This window comes from Ursus arctos, unplaced genomic scaffold (genome assembly GCF_023065955.2).
Source record: "Ursus arctos isolate Adak ecotype North America unplaced genomic scaffold, UrsArc2.0 scaffold_5, whole genome shotgun sequence".
NCBI classification, from domain to species: Eukaryota; Metazoa; Chordata; class Mammalia; order Carnivora; family Ursidae; genus Ursus; species Ursus arctos.
In genome coordinates this window covers 72,907,398-72,927,731 of record NW_026623067.1, presented here as the reverse complement: position 1 = coordinate 72,927,731, position 20,334 = coordinate 72,907,398, and the positions used below count along the sequence as shown (strand labels likewise).

Below are 20,334 nucleotides of genomic sequence, written 5' to 3'. Positions count from 1 at the left end.
CTTATGGGACATGGGAAAAAAGAAAGAGAGGGTTCAAAATTCATCAAAGAAGTCTAGGAAGAGAGGAATTCTAAAAAAGAATATATATAGAATGTTGGATAGGCAGTAAGAATTTTGCAGAAAGACATAAACTCCAGATACATGAAGGACAATAATCCTCAAGGAGTATAAATAAAAATAAGCCAATACCTAGACTCACCACAGTCAAATGCATAATGCAAAACAGAAAGATACTACTTTAAAAGCTAGTAAAAAAAAAAAAAAAAAGAATTCCCATCAGAGGTAAACTGAAATCTGACTAACAGCAATGCTGCAAGTCATTGTCATTGGAACATTATATTTAAGTGATAAAACAAGATAAATGAGAAGAGAATTATATGTTCTGAGAAATTATCTTCCAGTAATAAGTATAAAGAAGAGAATTTTTAAATAAACAAAATTGAGGGAGTTTACTAAAACCAAACTGTCACTAAAGGAAATATTAAAATTAGACTTTAGAAAGAAAGAAAACCAACCTAGAAAAAATATTGAATATATGGATAAATCTACAGTAATGTTGATGGCATATATAATAACAATGTCTAATTTAAGAGGTGATGTATATTATAAACTCCGAAGAGAAAAAAGACTATTAATAAGCACAAGTTTTAAGTTAGCAGTGATCTCAACAGGGAAGGGATAGGTGATCAGGGTGGAGAACACACCAAGCTTCAAAGGTACAGGTACTATTTTATTTCTTAAGCTGGTGGTGGGTACACAGGTATATGTTTTAGGTATGCTATTTGGAGAATATTACATACCATATATGAAAATTTAACCTAGAGTGTCTCATTCTCTAACTACCCATTCTCTAACTACCCATGCTATAAACTAAGTACATTATAGTCTGTAACAATATTACACACTTATATTTTAACACTGTATTCATTAATTTTATCATGTCCCATTTCCTTAACTAGAGTATCAGCCTGCTTTACTCTATATTAACATGTTCAATTATTAAGACTTTGGGGCAGGAAGGTCCTCAATGAGTACGTATCATTCAAGTTATTTGTCAGATGGTGATACGTAATAATATTAAGGATACAGTTGTCTCAGCTAAATCTCTACAGCATTTAACCCAACTTTACATTCTAAAATTTTTAAGTTGTTAATTAACTGCGCTTAGCATTTCTGTTTTGCATATTACTCACTACTTTCTTGCCTAGATTCTGACTTTAACATACCTTTTCATATAAACAACTCCCATATCCAGAATGATGGTGTCCTGTACAAAACCACAGAAGCCCTAAGTAATTAATTTACTGTGGGGCGAAGTACTGTATCAGGTTAGTCTACTCCCTTCAAAGAGCTGTGGACCCAAGAGCCCTTCAGTTTTACAATTTGCTGAGGTATAACAGAGCTTTTAGCTGGAAGGAAGGAAGGAAGGAAGGAAGGAAGGAAGGAAGGAAGGAAGGAAAGAAGGAAGGAAGGAATGGGGGAGGGAGGGAGGGAGGGAGGGAGGGAGGGAGGGAGGGAGGGAGGAAGGAAGGAAGGAAGGAATGGGGGAGGGAGGGAGGGAGGGAGGAAGGAAGGAAGGAAGGAAGGAAGGAAGGAAGGAAGGAAGGAATGACGGAAGGAAGGGAGGATGGAAGGGAGGGAGGGAGGTTTTACTAAAATAAATGCATATTTATCACTTACCATAGTTTCCGCTTACAATATCATTTACACCACTATTTAGTGCAAATATTTCCCTTCCCTTTTCTCTTTTAAACATTTGCAAAATGCTTTCTATTATAACTTTTGAAATGTTTTTAATAACAATGATATAAACTTCATTTACTGTTAAGTCCAAAAGAAAAAGACAATATTTATAAATACTTTTTCATATTTTACCATATAATAGACTATTATTTCCTCTGGTACACTTACAAAATTCAAAATTTTCTAAATGGTTATCAGCAAAGATTATAACTAGATTGACAAAACTATTAATATATTTTTTCTCAAGGGACTTTGACAAACATCATCTTTGGATGCTTAATTTATTGACCTAGAATTTGGGGACTGTTTATTCATTTTCTCAAAAGGTACAGATTATACTGTTTAAAATAATTTGTGAATATGAGAGCCTAAATATATTTATGATCCTTATAACGGCTACAGTGTCCCAGTGATATCCTCAGTAAGTCTTTTGATACGTCTTGTTCTATTTCTTTATGAAGACAAAGAGAATTTTTTAATAAATGTGGCTTTTAGTAGATAAACCATACTGTACACCCCAAAACAGAATTGTTTCGAATGTAATCATGCTAGACTTCCTCGCTAAATTTACTTTGCTTTCTAAACACTGAAAAAGAGGAACCATTGGCTTTTATTATTATTTACCTTTTATCAATAATATTTTAATGTGTTTGGGGCATAATAATAACCATTTAAGAATTGTATATAATTGTGCTTTCTAGTGTCTGATGCACCGTAAGTGGTTAAAGCAGTAGGCCTGTTTACCTTCTTACTTAATTTCATCATAACTGCCATGCAGATGGCTTTTTCTTAAAAGTTGTAACCCCTCTCTCTTCCAAGATCTCAGTTATTGGTGCATCTTACACTTCTATGTGTGCCTTCACATTATGGATTTTAACTGCAAATTTTGATTTTTAAAAATCTTATTTTCATCACATTAAGCAGAAGCATAGCTCTAAGAGACTCATATAGAGTTATGCTAAGCATAGTATCATTTTGGTCATACCCAAATTCTACTGGCCAGTTTTCATTGCCAAAATGAGTATGTTAATGACAAAACACACATGTGGAGAACTACATGCATATACGTATACACCTGCAGGTTGAAGGAAGTGCTCAGTAGACAGTTTCATGGATGCTTGCTAATATACAGAGACAAATACTGCACCTGAGTAACTTGTCACTACGTGGTGGTTTCACTTCCATCAGTGACCTGCATTAATAATTTGAAGCTAATGAGAAAAAGGGTCCAGTCGTAATATGGACTAATTATTTCCATAATGGTCAGGACGAAAGACTATAGTCCTCAGCCATCGCCAGTCATTGCACAAATGGATGCCATACTATTTTAAAACAAAATAGATAAATGACACAGGGTCTCAATTTAAATGTTCTCACCTCAAAGAAAATACCTCCTACTCTCCACCCTAGGATAAGATGTCTATGCTGTACTATATGAAAAAGAATGAAACTTGACCACTCTCTCACACCATACACAAAGATAAACTCCAAATGGATGAAAGACCTCAATGTGAGACAGGAATCCATCAAAACTATAGAGGAGAACATAGGCTGCAACCCCTTTGACATCGGCCACAGCAACTTTTTTCATGACACATCTCCAAAGGCAAGAGAAACAAAAGAAAAAATGAACCTGTGGGACTTCATCAAGATCAAAAGCTTCTGCACAGCCAAGGAAACAGTCAAAAAAACTAAGAGGCAGCCCACGGAATGGGAGAAGATACTTGCAAATGACACTACAGATAAAAGACTAGTACCCAAGATCTACAAAGAACTTCTCAAACTCAATACACGAGAAACAAATAATCAAATCAAAAAATGGGCAGAAGATATGAACAGACACTTTACAATGAAGACATACAAATGGCTAACAGACACATGAAAAAATGTTCAAAATCATTAACCATCATGGAAATTCAAATCAAAACCACCCTGAGATACCACCTTACACCAGTTAGAATGGCAAAAATGGACAAGGCAGGAAACAACAAATGTTGGAGAGGATGTGGAGAAAGGGGCTCCCTCTTACACTGTTGGTGGGAATGCAAGTTGGTACAGCCACTTTGGAAAACAGTGTGGAGGTCCCTTAAAAAGTTAAAAATTGAGCTACCCTATGATCCAGCCATTGCACTACTGGGTATTTACCCCAAAGATAGAGACGTAGTGAAGAGAGGGGCCATATGCACCCCAATGTTCATAGCAGCATTGTCCACAATAGCCAAATTGTGGAAGGAGCCGAGATGCCCTTCAACAGATGACTGGATTGAGAAGATGTAGTTCATATATATAATGAAATATTACTCAGCCATCAGAAAGAACAATTACCCAACATTTGCAGCAACATGGACAGGACTGGAGGAGATTATGCTAAGTGAAATAAGTCAAGCAGAGAAAGACAATTATCATATGGTTTCACTCATTTATGGAATATAAGAAATAGGAAGATCGGTAGGAGAAGGAAGGGAAGAATGAAGGGGGGGTAAACAGAAGGGGGAATGAACCATGAGAGACTGTGGACTCTGGGAAACAAACTGAGGGCTTCAGAGGAGAGGGGGGTGGGGGATTGGGATAGGCCAGTGATGCGTATTAAGGAGGGCATGCATTGCATGGTGCACTGGGTGTTATACGCAAATAATGAATCATGGAACATTGCATCAAAAACTGGGGACGTACTGTATGGTGACTAATATAACAAAATAAAAATTTTAAAAAAAAGATGTTATTCTTCACCTTTCATAGCATGCATACCACATGATTGCAATTACTTGTTTGATCATTAACTTAGATTGGATTCTCAATAAGCAGTCTGAGATGGGATACAGGAGACAAATAACTTATTTAGAGTGTGCTCGCAGAAGAAACATGCATGGGCATGGGGGAGCAAGACAAGGAAGAGGAGGCAGTTAAGCAAAGATGTGGTTGGGGCTTGAAGTTTAGCTTCAGTCTAATTCCACGGGGGGCGGGGAGGAGCTTTGGAACATAAATTGTCCCATAGAATATATCCAGCCTTAAAGAAAGGTTATTATACTTCTAGACACAGTATCAGTTAGTCATTGCCTACAGGTTGCCTAAAGGCAGAGATGGAGCAGGTCACTTTTTTATTATTTAACAACCTTACATATTTTCTTCTAATAAACTTTTTCCAGTTTACTTTTTATGAAGATTATATTACCAAGTTCAAATTTTGATGTAATTATTTAAATTGGAATGTTTTATATACATTAGTTAAAATTTGCATTTTTGGAAATATAAAATAGTCCCTTGTAAAAATAGGCTCTATATCTCTAATTATTCAAATTTTCACTTAAATCTTCCAATGATAAGATTATGCAGTTTTCATATTAAAATTCCCTAAATATTTATTCCTAAATATTTCCTGTATTTGTTTCTCTGATGAATCTCTCCCTCTTTAAAATTATATTTTCCAGCTTTGTTAATTTGGATTCTAGAAATACAAGAAAATTTATATATTTACACTATGATTAGATATGTATTTGTTTATGATGGATTTACATGAATATTCTAAGTGTATAATTTCATATATATGTATAAATATATATGCACATATATATATAAATACACTCCTGGTCAATACTTATTTCTCATTTATTTGTCTTTATATTTGCATTCTCAAGAAATCTAAATGTTTTATTAAGAATACAGAAGTATTATTCCTGATTTTAAAGTTAATCCATTCCCTTTAAAACTCTGGAAATACCTTTTTCCTATTCTATTAAAAATGCATACACATGACTCTGAAAACCATAAAACACTGACAAAAGATAATGAAGATGACACAAACAAATGGGAAGTCTATTCCACGCTCAGGGAATGAAAAAATTAATATTATTAAAATGTCCCTACTACCAAAAGTGATCCTCAGATTCATTGCAATCCCTGTCAAGATACCAATGACAATTTTCAAAGAACTGGAAAAAATATGAAATTTGTTTGGAACCAAATAGCCCAAGCAATCTTGGGAAAAAAGAATGAAGCTGGAGGGATCACAATCACAGATTTCAAGATATACTCAAAGCTGCAGTAATCAAAACAGCATGGTATTGGCACAAAAACAGACACAGAGATCAACAGAACAGAATAGCTCAGAAACCCACACCTACATGGTCGATTAAACTAAAACAAAGGAAGCAAGAATATGCACTGGGAAAAAGACAGCTCTTCAATAAATGGTGCTGAGAAAACTGGATAGCTACATGCAAAAGAATGAAGCTGAATCATTTCCTTATAACATACAAAAACAAAAAAACCCCACAAACCTTAAAATGGATTAAAGACCTAACTGTGAAACCTAAAACCATAAAACTCCTGTAAGAAAACATAGGTAGTAACTTCTTTGGCATGAGCTGTAGAACCATTTTTCTAGATATATCTCCTCAGGCAAGAGAAACACAAATAAAAATAAGCTATTAGGATCACAGCAAAATAAAAACTTCCACACAGAGAAGAAAACAAACAAATCAACAAAACAAAAAGGCAACCTACTGAAAGGGAAAAGATATTTGCAAATGATATATCCAAAAAGAAGTTAATATCCAAAATATATAAAGAACTTATATAACTCAACACCAAATAATAATAATCATCATCATCATCATCTGTAAAAATGGGCAGATGACATGAATAGAAATTTTTCCAAAGACAACATACAGATAGCAAAGAGAAACATGAAAAGAGGCTGAACATCACTCATCATCAGGGAAATACAAATCAAAACCACAATGAGATATCACTTTACACCTGTCAGAATAACTAGGATAAAAAGACAAGAAGTAACAACTGTAGGTGAGGATGTAGAGAAAAGAAAACCCTCATGCACTGTTGGTGGGAATGTAAATTGATGCAGCCATTGTGGAAAACAGTATGGAGGTTTCTCAAAAAAATTTTAAATAAAAATATCATATGATCCAGTAATTGGACCACTGGGTGTTATTCCAAAGAAAACAAAAACACTAATTTGAAAAGATACGTGCTCCCCTACGGTTCATTGTAGTATTATTTACAATAGCCAAGATATGGAAACAACCCAAGTGTCCATCAAAAGATGAATGGACAGGGGGGCCTGGGTGGCTCAGTTATTTAAATGTTTGGCTCTTGATTTTGACTCAGGTCATGACCTCAGAGTCATGAGATCAAGCTCTGGGTTAGGCTCCATGCTGTGTATGGAGCCTGCTCAATTCTCTCTCTCCCTCTCCTTCTGCCCCTCCCTCCCCACTTGAGTTCACTCTCTCTCTCTCTTAAAAAAAAAAAAAGTTGTATGGACAAAGCAAGATGTGGTAGATATATAGATATACATACATATACACACTAGAATATTACTCAGCCATAAAAAAGAATAAGATCTTGCCATTTGCAAGATGGACCTAGAGTATATTACGCTAAGTGAAATAAGTCAGAGAAAGACAAATACCGTATGATCTCATTTATATGCGGAATCTAAAAAACAAAACAACTGAATAAACAAACAAAAAGCAGAAACAGACCTATAAATACAGAAACAAGATGATGGTTGCCAGAAGAGAAGGGGAATGTAGGGATGGGCAAAAATGGGTAAAGGAGACTGGAAGATATTGGATTCCTGTTACATAATGGAAGTCATGGGGATAAAAGATAAGGGATAGGGAATATAGTCGATGGTATTGTAACAGCATCATATGTGGTACCTCTAGCATAATGTAGTGGAATTACTACATTGTATACCTGAAACTAATGTAACATTGTGTGAACTATATATACTTCAGTTTTAAAAATGCACACACCTGTACACTCAGACATACATATATGCACATAGAGAGTACATAAGTGTTGCTATTGATTGCAATACTGGTTTTCTATTTAGCAAAGGAGAACTCTTTTATTTTATATTGTAAAATGCGTTCATTAGGGTCTGATTTTAAATTGTAGTAAATACTATTTAGACATCTATTAAATCGTTACATATTATTTTCTTATTTATCTGGTTGATGTGGTATTATGTTAAATTTTCTTGGATTTCAAAGAGGAAAAAATCTCCCACTTGTTAATAGAGTAGTATTCTTTGATATAGCAACAGAATTCAAATTCTTAGTACTTTATATAATTGTCAGTCTATCTTTATCAGTGAGACGAGTGAGTTGTTAGTTTTGTCATTAAACAGGATATGGAAGTATTGACGCAGGGTGAGAAACTAGACACTTTAGAAAGTTATTTTAAAGAAAGACAAGAAATTATCCCAAAAAGCAAACATCACACATACACATTTTTCCTAGGGCAAGTCCAATGAAAAAATGGTCACATTATAGTTGTGTTAAATTTTAACAAAGGATAAATATAACCATCAGGAGTATTTTCAAGTAACCATCTCTATAACTGCCAACAATGAGCAACAGTGGGTCCTTTAAAAGAAGAGTGCTCTTTCACATGTTGTTGTAAATAAACAGAAGAATGCTTTTGCAATCTGGTATTTATGATTTTATTTTAATTATCTACTTGGGGAACTACTTGAAGTAGCTCATTCCTTATATAATAAATTAATGGTTCTTATCTGCATAAAAATTGAATTATGGATTTCTCTCTTAACTATTCTAAACATAGAAAGAAAAATATTCTGGATTTCCCTAAAATGTGTGACATGCCTCTGAACCCTTGCAAGGCAAGCACTCCTTATTTCGTCAATGTCTTAAATTCCTCTTTCACCCCTGAAACATTTTTAATATATAATCTTTCTTGATTCTACCGGCAATCTTGCAGAGAGTGTTCCCCTCCCCACTCAACTGTATCTTTGTCTCTAGTAGATGCAATGGAAATACATAGGTTTAAAAGCTAAAGAAAAAACAACAGAAATTCAAATCCTAAATCTGTTACTTACTAACCATGAGAAACTGAAGGATTCACTGAAGGATTTCATTTTCTCTTTAGCTATCTGGATACTGTCCCTTCTCTCACAGGGTTGGTTTGAGTCTTTTATGAAAGAATGTGTGTTAAATCTCAACAAAACTAGTTTATCTTCACTGTATTCCAACACTTTTAATGTTTGTATTTATATTCATCATAAAATTCTCCTGTTACAATGTTTCGTCAGTCTACTTGAGGTCAAGGACTATGTTTTATTCATCCTTGTATCTCATGTTTGACTCAATGAGTCTGGGAAATCAATTACTGTGCTCCAACCTCTGGGAATCAGAAAGACCAGAAAGTGCCTGCCCAGTTAATTCTTCAAACTCGTGTATGTATTTGTCGAGAGTGCCCCCTGTGGTGCTGGTACCTACTGTGTATTACTCCGAATACACAGGCATTAGTCCCTCACTAAGTGCTTGTTGATAACGTTTGCAAGAAAATAAATTGATTTTGTTGCCTCGTTCCACTTTGCAAAATATATAATGGATATTTCCTATGACCTACTTATACAAAGTTTTTATTCCTGTGTGTCTGATATCTATTTAGTGTCACCATCAGTCTGGACGGTGGCTCTCAACACTGTGACTTTAGAAAGCTCCAGGAGCCTCTGTTATGGACAAATCCACATGGAGCTGTGAGACACAGGTGAAAAGTTATAAATTGAGTCATTTCCTCTATAGAAAATGGAGTACTTGGAGCATTCTCCAGGGGCATAAATCCACAGCAGGGGGATCACCGCACAGTCTAGGCTGCGGCTGCTCTGGAAGGTTTTTGCTCGCAGACAGTCCCAAGATTTCTAGGAAGCAACCCTTACGCCTTGGTCCCTCTGCTACTTCCAGTCTTTTGTCATTTATCACAGCCACAAACAAAATGGTTCTGAGACTTTGAAATATCTAATAAGAGCTATGCCAGGTTAAAAGCATTTCCCTGAATACTTACATGGCAGGGGAGTTACCGTGATCACGAACGTGGTTTTCTCAGGGTGAGGCTCATCCTTTGCACTCTGAATGTGCTGACCTCTGTGATTTCCCCAAACGTAGGAAACTTGACCGCATGATTTGTGGTAGCAGGAGACTGCAATCATACTTCCCCCTGAAAACAACAACAACAACAACAACAACAAAAATCACTTCCTTGAGGCAGATGCAGACAAACGTTTCTTGGGCTTTAAGTTGACAAGATTGGGTTGAAAGGAAACCAATAACTGGGTATTGTAGGTAATGATTCACGCCAAATCATTAGGAGAAATAAACAATTTCCACAGAGCACTAAACAATCTCTCGTTGGATTAAGATGGCAATACTAAGGAGAAGGGAAAGTGAAAGTAGTGACTCACATGATGCTGATACTATTTTGACTTGTCCCAGCTGTTACTACTAGTGTTTCTAATGGATAATCAAAGCATCAAGACATTAAAACACATTCATAATTGTATGGAAAATGGAGTTCTGCCCACCTTAGAGTCAATCTGTTGTTATCCACTTAACTTAAACTATTTCTGTTTGTTTTGTCCATAGCCTATAGCAACCATACAATGGTTTTATCCCACAAATAACAACCCTTCCAAATGCCCAGAAGCTATATGAAATTAAGACCATACAAGTCCACTATAAAAGGGCCAGTATATTCTCTGTATCTCTGTCTCTGTCTCTGTCTCTCTCTCTCTCTCTCTCTCATACACACACTTTCTTTCACATATACTCACGTTTTTTCTTTATTTCTTCTTAGGAAAAAATGATAGGTATTAAACAAGGATTAACTTATATTTTTTTAAAAAGGGAAATTTATTTGCAAGTCTGAAATGCATTTTGATTATACCTAGAATTGTTTACACTATTTCCAAGAGGATATTGTCCCAAGAGCACATTCTCTAAGGGCTTGGCATTTTTATTATTCTTTTCAAAATATTCTATCAAATAATTTCCTGTCAAATTATATTAAATGTTTTATTTATAAATATTACTTTGTAACATAATTGTTTAGTAAGTACACCATTTAGTATTCCACTATGTAAAGGAAATAATGATTTTACTTACCAAAATTAATGCTAACCAAATTAATTATGTAGTCCCTAATTATGCTTTAAAATATTGGTATCAATCCCTTCTAGAAAATACAAAGACATTTTCTGCTTTTCATAAATTCATCAATTAATGTTAAGTAATTGTAATACATTTCTTTGGATTTCAAATAAGCATTCACCTACTCAGTGCACTAGCTGAGGAAAAGTCAGTTAAAAGACAGTCTTGTGAGGTTAAAGTAGAAAACTGTATAAATCAATATCTTGAAATGGAAAATAGGAATTAAATGTTGCAAAGTAGGAACTCACAAATTGGCAAGAATGTCTATCATAAGAAGTAATCTATCACAAACTAATCTGGACCAACCAGATGTTATCTCTAATAGTACAGAATAATCAGAGGAATTTAATCATTTTCCTATGAACAATTATACAATTAATTGCCTCTCCTGACCTTCCAGTTAAGGTTAGACTCTCATTGATGAAATTTTCATAAAACAAGGCCAATAAAAACCATATTTACACAGGGAGCTCTGAAAGAGATCCCAGTAGTCACAGCTGAAGCCATTTGAGTAAAAATAAATAAATAACAATAATATTGGGTTTTAACAAAGAATGAGATAATTATCCTTGAGTCTGTATTGATTTTATTTTTTTATTTTCATACTTAGAATTTTTATGCAATAGTATTGACTTTTTCTCTTGATATACAGTTCAGTAAATTTCGACATATGTATGGATTTGTGTAACCACCACCACAATCAAGATACAGAACAGTTCCATCACACCACAGAACATTCTTGTGCTAGCATTTTATGGTCCCTCCCTCCCCTGACCCTACATCAGTCAATCACTCACCTGTTCTATATAGGTAGGGGTTTTTTCGTTTTCTTTTCAAATGTTATACAAATGGAATCATACACTATATAACCTAAAACTGGCTTTTCTCACTCTGCTTAATTTCTTGCATGTATCAACAGTTTGCTCTTTTTTGTTTCTGATTAGTATCCTGTTGTATAGATATGCACAGTTTATTTATCCATTCACCCACTGAAGGACATTTGGGTTCATTCCACCTGGGTTTTTTTGTTTTGTTTTTTGCAAATATGAATAGAGCTCCTCTAAACATTTTCGTAGAGATATCTGTGTAACATTGGTTTTCAATTCTCAAGGCTAAATACCCAGGAGTGGGATTGCTGGGTCATATGGTATGTCTATCTGTAACTTTGTAAAAAAAAAAAAAAAAACACTGCCAAAATGTTTTCAGAGTGGCTAGCTATACCATTTTGCATTCCCACTAACAATTTATGATCTCCACTTCGCCTGCATGTTGACAGCCCTTAATATAGTATTTCTTTTTTAATTTAGTCATTCTAATATATGTGTGTAGTGGCATCTTATGATTTTAACTTTCATTTTCCTAAAGGCTAACAAGGTCGCATATATTCTCATGTACCTTTTGGCCAACTGCATCTCTTTTTGTCTGTTCAAATCATTTGACCAATTTTAAATGCACTGTTTGTTTTCTGATTGTGGAATTTTAAGGGTTCTTCGTATATTCTGAATACGTTTCATTTTGTGGAATATGTGATTTGCAAATAGTTTTACCCAGTCTATAGTTTGTTTTCATTTTCTTAAAGTCTCTTTCACAGAGCAAGTTTTTAAATTTTGATAAAGGGAAATTTATCTTTTCTTTTTCTCTTATGGATCATGCTTTCAGTGCCATATTTAAGACTTCTCTGTCTACCACCTGGCCACATAGATTTCCTCTTACATTTTCCTCTAAAAGTTTTATAGTTTTATGTTTTACATTTAGAGCTATGATCCACTTTGAGTGAATTTTTGTATGTGAGGTGTGAGGTTTAGGCTGAAGTTCATTTTTTTTTTTTCCTGTTCCTTTCATCCAGTGTCATGCTGTCTTGATCACTGCAGCTTTATATTAAGTCTTAAATCAAGGCATATAATTCCTCCAAATCTACTTTTCTTTATCAGACTGATATAATAAATATTTGAGTAAATAAATGCAGAAGAACATTTGTCTTACAGTAGTACTGGAAATAACATAAAAAGAATGAGAAAATCATAAAATCACCACTAGATCACCACAGTAATAACAGCTATAGGCAATATTCACTGACGAATACTAAAATTTTCAGTCGGCAAAACATTAAGAAGGACCAGGAAAGTCTCATGTCCTCTAGGTATCTTCCCAAAATATTTATGTTACTATAATGGTTTTCACACATATTTCCAAATCCTCCTCCCTGAAGGAGATGGAGCTTAATCCTCCTCCTCTGGAGTATGAGCTAGATTTAGCGACTCACAACAAATAGAATATGCAAAGGTAAAAATCATAATTTTATGCTGGAGAAACCTAGCAGACAGCACTTTAACCAAGTGAACATGGTTAGCAACACCAATAATAAATCATGCTGATATTGGGTGCTTTGATATGCTGCAGTGAAAAGGACACATCACGTCTGTGGTATACTTTCCAATAATTCATAACCTCAATCTAATCATGAGAAAACATCAGACAAACCCAAATGGCTATAAAATACTGACCAGTACTCTTCAAAAGCGTCAAGGTCATGGAAGACAAGAAAAGACCGAGGGACTGTCACCAACTGGACAGGACTATAGAGACGTGAAGACTAAGTGCAATGTGATATTCTGCATTAAATGCGGGGAATGTAAAACCACGGAAGGAAACTGGTTAAAACACACACACACACACACACACACACACACACACACACACTCTATAGTTTGGTTAATATCGTATCAATGTTAATTTCTTAGTTTTGCTAAATATACCATGATTATGTAAGTTGTGAAGATTTGGGGATGATTTGCGAAGGGTATAGTGAACTCTCAGGGCTTCTTTGCAACTCTTCTATAAATCTAAATTATTTCAAAACTAAAAGTCAAAAAAAGAGTTTCCCTTTGCTCAGTTATAAATACCAAAGCATAACAACCAAAATATTAACATTATTTTTGTTGATATCCTCTATTAAAGGAATTGATCACGATCATAAAAGAATCTTTCACTCACAGAAAACTTTAATGTTTTCATTAAGTTAGTAACAACCAATAGTGAATAAGTTCATACTGAGTGTATGTCCTGCTGTTAGAAACTGTATTGTATACTCTTGAAAGGCATATCTATTGCTTTTGCCAATATTTTCTCAATGTTTCCGTCCTTTCATAAAAATACTTTCAGGGAACCTCTCTTCCCTGTTTTCAGTTCATTTGGTTTTGGATGGGGTTGTTTTAGGGTAGGTGTAGAGTTCAAGACTGGACCATCAAAGTATTCTGTAAGCCTGGTGCTAGTGATGGATTCCAGGATGAGTACTTTGCTTTTGGTGGTTCAGCAAGGGCTAATCCTGGGACAGCTTTCGAGTTCCTGGAAAACAGCTATCTCTCATTGCACTGAACTGTTCTGGTTGATGTAATCTGAATCAGGGAACTACTGGAACCCCCAAGATGGAGATGAAATCAACACAAAGGAAAACAGAGCAAATGGGAGAATGAGAAAGAAAGAGAAATACCTGATCTTGAGGACATTATTTAACCACTTTAGTTATGTCTAACAACTGTTATTCTGGAAAACTGAACCTAAAGTTTTCATTTTTATGAGACAATAAATTCCTTAATTTATATTGTGTAATTTGGGAGGGAGTATTAGAATTAGGTCATACGCATTTTGCATCAGAAAAAGTCCTTCCAAACTACTGATGTATATGTTGGATAAGATAAAGCTCAGGTATTTATTTGTGATCTGAGATGAAGCAATAGAGATTTCTTTTGAACCCTATTGATTAATCCCAACCCATTCCACTTGAAGGTGAAGTATAAAATGGCAACCCATCCATCCTTTCAGTTGCACGCAACACAGTAGACATTAGGAGAGAGCCCAAGACACATATCCTGGTGAAGAACAATGCTACCAAACGATGCCATAAAATTATCAGATAATTATGTGTGTAATATCCAATAACTAGAGAGAATATATTGGATAGTATCTAGAAATAAGCCCCAAAAGACTTAGGGAGTTCAAAGTCAAGAATCTTAACAATCGCTATAGGATATAAATAAACTGTGTTTATATTTCTAAATCCCAATTAAAGAAGAAGCTATAAAAATAGAGGATTGTATAGAAGTAAGACTGTAAGCAAATAAAACCATGTCTCTGCACTTGTATGTCTACCTAGCAACTCAGTAGAAACTTCATGGATTAAGAAAAGTGTGTATATCCCACCTATCTTCTTGTGCAATCTCTGCCTTCAGTTCCATACAATTCCCCCAATTAATCTACAATATTATACTGAGTATATAGCTCACTATTTAAAGCGTAAAAAGAATGGACTGATTCCATTCTTATTCCATTTTATGACATACTTAAAAGGAAAACCATCCTTTGGAGAAAAGATCTCCAAATGGGGGATCTAGTATTACCAGACCTTTGAAAACCATTATTGGGTATAAGAAGACATCCACAGCATGCAGGTGACCTGATTTTAAGATCAAGAACCACTGGACCTCTTCTCAAATAAATCATTTTAGCACACCCTAAATTGCCTACTCTTGACAAAACCCTTCCCCCCTCCCACCCTTATTTACCCAAAGGGTTCACAAATTAAGTTGCATAAAACTCTGCATGGAAGATTTACAAGGGCACAATAAGGGAACTGGCAGATGTTCTTCCATTCTCTTTGAGCAGGAAGGGCATGTGGAAATGGCACTGGTTTGAATGACATTTGAAGTAATGGCCTGCCATTCTGCTGGCACTTTTAGTGTTAAGCAAGTGATCTGCAAAGTAAAGTGGATTCACAGTTAGAGTCAGCACCAGTGCACAGGTCGCCCGTAAAAATAGAAGATTCCATTATTCTTCAGGCTCCCTAGAGGGAGCAAGGTCTCTAGCATCATTACCAGGACTAAATCTGACTTTTCTACCTCCCCTAATTTCCTCCTAGTAATTATAGGTCAAGCACTCTTTTGTAAATTATAAAACCTTTGTTCTTATCAAAAATGAATAGCTGAGGAAAAAATTATAAAAAGAGTCCAAGGAAAAAAATTTCAATTAGAAAACCAAGCTAATTTGGTATGACCAAAGACTGTCAGGCATACTGACAGTGCTCTATTATGCAGTCATTTGGGCTCTTTCAAATTAGTTATGTTAATGTCCTGTGAGTGAATGTAACACTTGGATGGGACAAGATTTCTGCAATTAATTTCTGCAGTCAGTGGAGAGACAAGCAAATTTATTTTCCCCCTCTCTGGGAATTGGTAGTGGAGGGTGTGAGGTAGCAAAAGTGCATTTAGGAACAGAGTACAAGCTAAACACAAGCCCTAAATAAAGCAGAAACAATGGGAGCCAATGCCTCCTCATTCATTCAATTGACAATGTTTTGCAGCTTAAACCTGTTTTATTAATTATGTTTGACATTTCCTTAATTAGTTTCATTTACACCAAATCAATCCCTACTGCTGTATGGCATCATTTATCATTTTGAAAAATTTGCATACTGAGTGCTGACTTTTCCTACTTAATTATACATTAAAAGTGTCAAGCGCACTTGCTGCCTGGCATTATCTGCAGCAGAAAGGTTTGTGGCTGGACGGTGATGGTATTAATCATTAAGAGCCCCCAAGTGCTGCTGGGTAATATCTGGGGAGTAGAGTGACTCTCATTTTAACGCTAGAGAGCAGAAGTGCTTTTGTAAAATGACCCAGAGCAAAAACAAAATAAATGACCTAAAACATCCGGTGTACTGTAATGTTTTGCTCTTTCAATAAAAATATGCTTTGGTGGGAAGGTTTGTTATTAACTATTCTTTTTCTGTAAATTTAAACACAATGAATCCAATAGTAGTAAATTTGTGACCTCTGCTTTGACTTGAAAACAAGATATTTTGGTTGAATATACAATGGTGGCTTGGTAGCATACATTCCAATATATGCCAACTCAAATGTGTTACTTTACAAATGAAAGCTAGAAAATATAGTATACCATTAATACAGTGATTGATGTTGCTCATTTCTTTCCTACTTATAACTTTCAATGAATAAGCAACTATTTTTCATTGAGCAAGGAGCACAACTGAACATAGGATATGGCTAAAAATCTAATACTCTAACAGAACTTCATTTGTATAGTCTAATAGTTAGATTTCAATATTAGGCAATTTTCAGTGATGAAACATTATAAGACTGAACAATTTTTAAACATAAAGCATGACTGTGAGCCCAAGCAATGAAAGAGTTAACAAGAACCTGTTTGTAAATTGTGTATCAACTATGCCTTCCTTCATGTCAGAACCCAAACTTAGTGCATTTAATATTCAAATTCATTTTCAAATGCTTGCCCATTAACATAATATATGCCACTTTGCAAGCCTGGTCAGAGAAATCTGTAACTAAATAATTTTCAAGTTTCCTTCATATCAGATGCATTATATGCAGTGTGAAATTATTTCCCCACTCTATCCCTTTGCTGAACAGCAGAAAACCAACACACAATATAGTAGATATTACTGCAAGTGCATTACATTCTTAGGAGCTACTATATATGCAGGAAAGTTTATAATTGCTAATTTTAAGTGAGCATTTAATTGCATAGCTTGTGTATAATTGTAAGGTTAATATGCAATTGCAATACAGCATTACTTAAAACTTAAAAAAGAATGTATATGGTACAAATGTATTTATGCAAATATTATAAATAACTCACTTATGTTTTCAATTAAATATGCTGTGTTTTTAATGATGCTATCATTAAATGTACTTGCTTTGTCTCACATGAAAAAAACTCAAGAATGGAAAATATACATCTAATTTAAATATTTAAGTTAACAGCAAAATGATCCATGTATGTAGTGAGAATCCAGTTAAATTTTTAAAATAGTGTTGAAACCAGTAATACAGCTTTTATATACCTTGAATCTCTCAAATTTTCTATCTCTAAATCTATACTTAAATTCTTTCTTGCCCTTTTAAGCCATGGTCCTTCATTCTAGGTTCAAATTGTAAAAGGGCAAATAGCTTTTCTCATCATGGAAGAATAATAAAATATCATAAATAATAATAGTGATCATGATAATAAGAGATAGTATATTTTAATGCTTATTATGTCCCAGGCGCTGTGCTAAATGTTTTATATTTATTATCCTTATATTCAAAATAATCTGATTAGGCAGATATATGATTACTCCACTAAGGTTAACAATTTTAAGGAGCCAGTCTAAGGTCACAGATCTAAGTCGCAAAGTTCAATGTCACAAAAAGATTGCCCCTCCAAAGCCCATGTTCCCAGCAATTTTGCTTACATATGTTCAGACTATTCCACAAACTTCTAGAGGCATGTGTGCTGCAGTGAAAAGGAAATCAGCATTTTGAATCTGACTGGTATGCTTAAATCCAAGTCTATCACTTACTAATTATACATCTTTGAACAATTACTTATGTTTTCCAGGCTCTTTTCTCATCTATGAATTGGGATCAGTGTACCTTTTTCATGTGGTTGTTGGGAGAAGGAAGAATTTGTCACACCACAGTACTTAAGCGTTAAAGGTGACCTGTCTTGTTCCTCTTAGATGTAAAACACCTGTTCACATTTCACGCTTCAAAGAGACGTAAGTCCTTCTTGGTCAACTTTGGTCACCATGATTCCCCAAAAACCTATAACAAAGTTGGGCACATTGTAAAAACTCAGAATTGTCCAAAAAGTAGTCTGTGTGAGAGACTTGTTTTATAATGTCAAGTACTTCAACTGAACTCCTCTCATTGTCAAATCATCTTCCTCCCTTCTAGTCCTCACTACCTACCTAGACTGTTTGTTTGGGAAAAATATTCTCTGAGTTTTCTTCTCCACTGCCTCTCCACTGCATTCTTAATTCTACACTCAGGGCCAGGGCACTGCCAATGCTCATTCACCTGTCTACTTGCTTAGTGGAAACTAGGGTGATGACAGAGGCTAATTTATATTTATAATCGAATCAGGGCTAACAAAGACTTAAACCCAGAGGAAAAAAATCAAGACTTGACTGTGATTCTTTACAAAAAGCATATTCTATATGATATAGCTATGTAATAGTTTTAGCGTAACAGTTGATAGCCTAATTCAAAGACAAAATTTATCCAGAGCATTTTTCAACATTTTGGAGGATATTTGATACTGTAAACCTTAAGAATCTAGAAGTTGATTTTTCTTGGCATTGGATCATATTACATATTTTTAAAAGAAAAGATCTTCAATGTGTGAATTGAAATTCAAATAATCACGTTTTGAAATAAACCTATGCATGCGTGAGTCACATAAACATAAAGTTAGTTTATATATACATCCCACAACACATACTTGCTTCATTATGTGGAGTAGGTCCAAACACACGTGGCCTTTCAAGAGTACACACACACACACACACACACACACTATATATATGTTCTACAGTTCAGAAACTCTCTACTTGTTAAAAAATTAGCAAAACTCATTTACTTGGCTCTTACAGGATTCATTAACCTTTGTCTTCTTTTAAGAAACCAGGAACTATTCTAAAACTGACATTATCATTAAAAACCAATAGGAAGTTACCATTTTTAAATTAAAGTCATTAGATAAGTTTTCGAGAGTTAAAAAAAGATTAGAAAAAAATTCAAATGAGAAAAATAATTTTGCTTTGGGTGTAAAAAGGCCCCAAGAGGAATTCCTCAAGTTTTGTTGGAAAGTACTCTTTTGTGATCAGAATATCTATGATATTTCATCCCAGAGTGTTTTTAAGGATTTAACTCTTTCTTGCTTCAAAATGAAACAACTCTTTCATAACAATTATATGATTATCATGTTACACAATCAAAAAACATAAATATCACACAATAGGCTAAAAAATATTTTCCTGCGACGGAGTTCTAAGAACTACATTAATATTTCATGATTCATTAATATTTCATTAATTTGTAATTATATATTGGTGTAATAATTGTACTTCCACTATCATCAAAGAAACAGTAATATTCCTCTAAACTGTTTTTTCAGAATATCATTCTTAGGTAGTAAAATAAACCCACTATGTAATTCTTCATATGTGAACCAACTTACATATGTTTCTATTGTCCAAATGATTTCGTATTTATTGTAGCACTTTAATCTAGACCCATTTATACCATAACTTCCCACTGAGAAAACGGCCTATGTAGCCGAGGGGCATCTAAACCTAAGAGTATAGTTGGTAGTTGTGGAAATTTTTTTTTTTAAAGATTTTTTAAAATTTGTTTATGAGATAGAGACAGCCAGCGAGAGGGAACACAAGCAGGGGGAGTGGGAGAGGAAGAAGCAGGCTCACATCAGAGGAGCCTGATGTGGGGCTCGATCCCATAACGCCGGGATCACGCCCTGAGCCGAAGGCAGACGCTTAACCGCTGTGCCACCCAGGCGCCCCAGTTGTGGAAATTTTTAAGAACATGAAGTTATAACCACCATTCCCTAACACACTAACCTTGGTAATATTGGACATGACTTGGAAAGTAATTTCCACTATTTCTCTTTCATATTTAGTTAACCAAAAGAAAATGACATAAACTCTCACACCGTAATAATTGCACCATTAATTCCCTGTATTCCTTTCACACTACCCTGTCTTACTTCCTGTTATCTTCCCTTAATACTTCCATAATAATTC

The 20,334-nt window shown here is 34.7% G+C and overlaps 1 non-coding gene across 1 annotated transcript; it reads left to right on the top strand.

The window, feature by feature from the left end:
- The first annotated feature begins 9,568 nt into the window (after positions 1 to 9,568).
- LOC113255404 (U1 spliceosomal RNA) lies at positions 9,569 to 9,732 on the top strand. The gene has a single exon (XR_003316282.1). It is a non-coding gene; the product is annotated as a U1 spliceosomal RNA (small nuclear RNA).
- Positions 9,733 to 20,334: the final 10,602 nt, after the last annotated feature.